Genomic DNA, 6,430 nt, shown 5'->3' on the forward strand with positions numbered 1-6,430 from the left:
ATGGCAGTGAAGACACAAGCAGCAGATGCCTACAGGCAGGAAGCAGAGGTTGGAGGATCCTCATGCCCAGCCAGCTTTCTCCACGTTCCCCATCTGGAAGCCCAGCTGTACTACATACCTTTCTCCTGCTGTGATGACACTGAGGGAGTTTATTTGGCCTTCAGGGACCAGAGGTATACAAGTGCATCCATCCATGATGGCAGGAGGCACAGTGGCTAGAGCAGGATGAGAAGTTGCACCCATACGCATGCAGGCAGAGAGAGCAAACTGGGGGTGAGACGAGTTTATAAGCTCTCAAAGCCCACCTCGAGTGGCTCACTTCCCCCAACAAGGCCACACCTCCTCCTAAGCCTCCTCAAACAATGTCACCAAATGTGGATCAAGTGTTCAAATACATGAACCTATAGGAGACACTCCCATTCAAACCACCACACCAGTCCATGGGATGGTGTCCTTACCGAATAGATCTTTCTACTCCAATTAACCTTATCTAGATAATCTCACTGGCTTGTCTCCCAAGTGACTGTGGTTCCTGTCAAGTTGGCAGCCAAGACTAAATATCCCAGAAGGCTATGCTACCGTTAATCTCATGATCCAAGAGGTGGTTGAGCTGTTTCTGCTCACATCCAATTGGTTACATGGTGTCATGTGACATCAAGAGAAACTAAAGAATTGCATGTGTTTTCTGGATTAAAATTTTGAGAGCCACTATATGCCAGAAAAGGAGCATGGGTTCTGAGGGGAAGTAGCAGTCTCTACAGCCCCTGATGGTCTGGCAGATCCTGTTGACAAGTTGGTTTGTCAGAAGCTCCTCAGAAATAAAGTGATGGGATAGGACACAGGTGAGCAAGATTGGTAGTGGGCCTGCTTTTGATGAGAAGATCTCAGGAAGACTCCTTCATAGCTGAAGGGGTTTGCAACCCATAGGAAGAACAGCAATATCAACCAACCAGATCCCCCATGCTCCCAGGGACTAAAATACCAATCAAAGAGTACACATGGAGTGACCCATGGCTCCAGCCACATACGTAGCAGAGGATGGCCTTATTGGGCATCAATGAGAGGAAAGGCGCTTGGTCCTGTGAAGGCTCAATGCTCCAGTGTAGGGAAATACCAGGGCAGGGAGGCAGAAGTGGGTGGGTAGGGGAGTGCCCTCATAGAAGCAGGGGAAGGGAAGATAGGTTAGGGAGTGTCCAGAGGGGAAACTAGAAAAGGGGATAAAATTTGAAATGTAAATAAATAAAATATCCAATTTAAAAAAAAAAACTCCATTATTTAATCTCATTTTCCTGTGTTATGTGAGGAGATTACAACATATGGTTGAAATGTTGAGGTAAAACAGTTACTAAAATAGGATCATAGGTGCTCATGGACTCTCCAGGTTTAATAAGAAAAAATAAGTGCACCGTGTATAGGGCTTCTTGATTTCCTTCAACTTGCTTTCCTAGTCAGTCAAGACTGCGGAAGCTTGTCTGAGAGCACAGAATGGATGCATCCACTGCTGGGTACTTCTCTGAACTGGAGGAAGTTTCCTCTTTCAATTTCAATGTCAGGGAGGGAAGGCGGGGAGGGGGAGGGGATAACGGGGTTATGGACGGAAAACCGGGAAAGGGAATGACATTTGAAATGCAAATTTTAAAAATCCAATAAAAAATAAATAAATAAAAAGGAGTAAAGGGGTGTTTGCAGTCCTACTGAGTTCAAATCCATACTATGAGACCAGGAGCTAACATCCATTCTGAGTTTCTTCCCATTGCCCCTACTGTAAAATGGGGAAGTACTGATTTTGGCCCTGAGGGATTTGGAAGTGACATCTGGTAAACTTTCATCAGCAGTTGTTAGTCACCTAAGTCCTTTCTTCAACTGCTACAGGCATAAGCACCTCTTTACATTCCAAGCCTCATACTTCAACTTCCCTTTATAGAATCTTTTCATGGTTCCCACCCAGCAGCTGACTCAGACAGATACAGACACCCACGGCCAGTGGGTGGAGCTTGGGGACTCTTATGGAAGAATAGGAGGAAAGATTACAGACCTAAGGGGATAGGAACTCCACAGAAAGACCAACAAAATGGACTAACCTGGACCCTCAGGGCTCTGAGTCTGAACCACCAACCGAAGAATATACACAGGCTGGATCTAGGCCTCCCCTCCCATATGTAGCAGATGTGCAGCTTGGTCTCCATATGGGCCCTAAACAACTGGAGCGGGGGCTATCCCAAAAGCTGTTGCCTGCCTGTGGGAGATATTCTACTAGCTGGGCTGTCTTGACTGGCCTCAGTGGGAACAGAGACACCTAGCCTCAAAGAGACTTGAGTTGCCAGGTTGGGGACGATACCCAGGGAGGCCCCCACCTGCTCTGGCCTCTGTCTCCTGGCTACCTCCCTCGAGCCTAAGCAGCAACCTTTGGTCCTGCCTCAGCCCAAGAAACCCAGACGTCTGCTGCCCAGAAGCTGGAGGACAAGTCGGCCTCTCCCGTCCTGCCCAAGGGAAACAAAGAACAGTCAGGAGCAAGTGAGCATATTGCTGAGGTGTAAAATTAAATAGACAGACTTAATGAACAAGCCCGTGAGGAAATTTTGAAAGTAGAGCAAAAATATAACAAACTCTGCCAACCATTGTTTCAGAAGAGGTCAGAATTGATCACCAAAATCCAAAATTTTGGGGTAACAACATTTATTTGCCAACCATCCACAAGTGTCTGCACTGCCTGGGGAAAGATGAGGAGGCCCTGCATTATCTGACCAGAGATGAAGTGACAAAATTTGAATTTTAAATCAGGTTACCGAAGAGATTTTTATTTTGAGGAAAAGCCTTACTTTGAAAATAAGGTTCTCTCCAAAGAATTTCACCTGAATGAGAGAGGTAACCCATCTTCAAAGTCCACCGAAATCGAATGGAAGCGCTCAAGTCAAACGCAGAATAAGACCTGCAGGAAAAGGCAGCACAAAGACCAGAGAGCTTCTTTACCTGCTTCACTGACCTTTGAGAGGTCATCAAAGATCATATTTGGACACATCCCTTGTAGTACAATTTGGTTCCTGATATGTATCCTTGATTTTTATCTCAATTTGGCTTTTTTTTTTTTCAAAATAAAATGGGACTTTAGTTACCTGGATCTCACGGCAGCACCTGTCCCACTGTCACTGACCTGATGCTCTAAGGCCATCTACGAAGGACAGCTGCTGGTGTGTCTTCACTGGCAGTGTGAACTGACCGAGAAGGTGGGCTGTCAGGGTAAGCAGCCGGTGAGATGGTCGGTAGTATCTGTCACCGATATGTAGCAGAAGCGCTCAGACGTGACTCTGAACTGTGTCAATGAAGCGCTGTCTGCTCAGCGCCCCTGTGCAGAGAACAATGTTTCAGGAAGCGACCTGATGCATAAGCTTTTTAATGCTGTTAAATAGAGCTAAAATGAAATGCCACTTTTCCAGAGATGATTAATGGACAGCCTGGTCAAATTCAAAGCTTTCTGATGTATGAAACTTTATAAATGGAACTACTCCACCAATAGGCAAAGTGTAACCAAAATCTGTCTAGATGGATAGTGTATAATTTCTGTACAGGTCTCTGTTTAGTAAATACATCACTGCATATGTCAGGAATCTTACTCCAATAAAGAAACATAAAGGGTTTTTTTTGTTTTTGGTTTGTTTAGGGGAAAAAGAAGAGTATTTGTGAACTGTTTTGTGTGTTGGAACTGGCCCGCAATCCCAGCACTAGAGCTGAAACAGGATAATATACTTAAGATCTGCGTGGCCTCCTAGATACTGTTGGGGGTCTGGGGACACGTTTATGTCCCTGAGCTTTTGTTAAACCATTTTGTCCTTTATTTACAAGGGTGATGTACACATCACCATGCACATAGGGAGCCAGAGGAGGATGTCAATGTCTTCTTCTATCACTCTCCACTCTCGTCTCGTGAAACAGGGTCTCTTGGTGAAACTGAAGCTAGCTATTTCAGCTGGGCTGGATGGCTGGAGAGCTTCTGGGATCTGCGGTCCCCACCCTTTAATATAGATTAAAGGTATATGCATGTATGCTTTCCTTTTTCATGGATGCTAGAGATTTGAACTCAGGTCCTTACCTGGGAGGCGTGCACGTCCACTGAGCCATCTCCTCAGTCCCAGGGGTTGTGTCTTTAACATCTGAAATGTTAAAGATTTCTAGCATACCAGGGACAGTAATCCTCTTTCCTATTTTTCCAAAAGGGCATACAACCCCTTGACCCTTAACCAGGATCTGCTCTCTCCCATGCTGGCCTGATCCTGGTGACCAGCATTATCTGAGATCATCTCATTTTGATTCCTGAACTTCAGTGAAGTCTTCTGTTACAATACAGGATAATACTGTGCGACGCCTACTCTCTCTCCTCAAAGTCCCTCAGATCCTATCTCAGATTTACTTTTCCTTCCTCAGAAATTCTAGGGGCATGACATGATACACAGACGTGGAACAGTGTGGGGACATGGCACATGTTACTCCAGTAAGGAACACGTGCCACACATAGCTAAGCCCTGGACTCAGCAGAAGCTGGATGTTGATGGTTTTTAACCTGTGAAAGCCTGCCTCTTCTTCTGTAACAGGGACGATGATTCTCACAGCGCAGTACGGTCCTGCGAACCAAGGATTGAGCAAGGGGCATTTAAGGATTGTCTGTGCTTCTTTGCAACATCAGTGAAGGATTCCTGAGCAGGAACCCGTCATTTTGGTTCAGAAGATGGAACTCACATCATCGAATGAAAGTGATGGATCCTTTCTAAACGCCTGAATACAGACATCATGAATTCCTTAGTCTTTTTGCAAAGTGATTCGGAATCAAAGAGAGGCAAAGATTAAAACAGAGACAGAAGGAACACCCATTCAGAGCCTGCCCCACATGTGGCCCATACATATACAGCCACCCAATTAGACAAGATGGATGAAGCAAAGAAGTGCAGGCCGACAGGAGCCGGAAGTAGATCTCTCCTGAGAGACACAGCCAAAATACAGCAAACACAGAGGCGTATGCCAGCAGCAAACCACTGAACTGAGAATAGGACCCCCGTTGAAGGATTCAGAGAAAGAACTGGAAGAACTTGAAGGGGCTCGAGACCCCTTTTGAACAACAATGCCAAGCAACCAGAGCTTCCAGGGACTAAACCACTACCTAAAGACTATACATGGACTGACCCTGGACTCTGACCTCATAGGTAGCAATGAATATCCTAGTAAGAGCACCAGTGGAAGGGGAAGCCCTTGGTCCTGCTAAGACTGAACCCCCAGTGAACTATGATTGTTGGGGGGAGGGCGGCAATGGGGGGAGGATGGGAAGGGGAACACCCATAAAGAAGGGGAGGAGGAGGGATTAGGGGATGTTTGCCTGGAAACCGGGAAAGGGAATAACACTCGAAATGTAAGTAAGAAATACTCAAGTTAATAAAAAAAAAGAGAGAGAGAGAAAGAAAAAAGAAAACTGTCTATTTGCCTATGTAAAGGGGGAAATCTTACCCAATTGTAACTTCTAGCTACAATTTTTATCTAGGAGACTTTTGTCTGTCTCACACGTGATATCTACTGGGCCGGAAAGACCCCAGAAGCATGAGCTTTACCTAATAAAAGCCGGTACCCTTCCTGGTCTTTCTAAGTGCATGACAAGTTCTACTTCTTACAATTGTGTCCCTTCAGAGTGGAGGTAAACAAATACCTGGTCCAGGAGTCAGAATGGAAATTGGAACAACTGAAAGTCCAGCTCCTACGTCATTTGTGTCATTGCCACCAGGGAAGCAACTAAACTGGGCATCCAAGTACCCTTCGTCCCAACCTACCAGACCTAAATCCGAGATAATTACTGGTCTGTTTCCAACTACCAAATATTAATGCCCATCCTAAACAAAAGCTTGATGGAAAGAAAGCTGTTTATTCCTCAAAGGCAGAAGCTGCTCTGTTCCCAAATCCCAAGCAGGGACCTGCTGTGAGGCTTCCACAATGGCTTCTCCCCACTCTGGGGTGGGGGTTGGGGCGTGGGGGATGGGAGTCGCCTGAACAACCTTCCTGAGCCAGACTCCAGGATCTGGGCAAAGAAGACTCTAGAGCAGATGCTTGAACTGAAATGAATATTTGAGGGGTTACTTGCTAACAGACCCCTGAGCACAGGCCAGCTGCTCCTCTCTCCCGCCCCCTCGGGCTTCCTCCGCTACCATGCTCCACCGTTTTCCGCTCACAGTTTTGTTTTGTTTTTCCTCCCAAATCGCAGCCTCCTTCTCAACCTTGGGTCGCCCAGCCAGCCCCGATTTAGCTCTTCAGCGGGCACTTCCACTGCAGGACCGGGCGCGGGGGTGAGGAGAGTGCAGCCAAAGGCTGGAGTCCCGTTAGCTTCTACGAGGAAGTGCTTTAGGGGACTGAAAGGGGCTTTCCTGCCACCCAGCCTTCCCGGCTGCTTCTGCTTCCT

At 46.6% G+C, this 6,430-nt stretch overlaps 1 pseudogene; it reads left to right on the top strand.

Moving 5' to 3' along the window:
- LOC116893313 lies at positions 1 to 3,058 on the top strand (annotated as a pseudogene).
- Positions 3,059 to 6,430: the final 3,372 nt, after the last annotated feature.

The sequence above is a fragment of the Rattus rattus genome, chromosome 2 (assembly GCF_011064425.1).
Source record: "Rattus rattus isolate New Zealand chromosome 2, Rrattus_CSIRO_v1, whole genome shotgun sequence".
Taxonomy (NCBI): domain Eukaryota; kingdom Metazoa; phylum Chordata; class Mammalia; order Rodentia; family Muridae; genus Rattus; species Rattus rattus.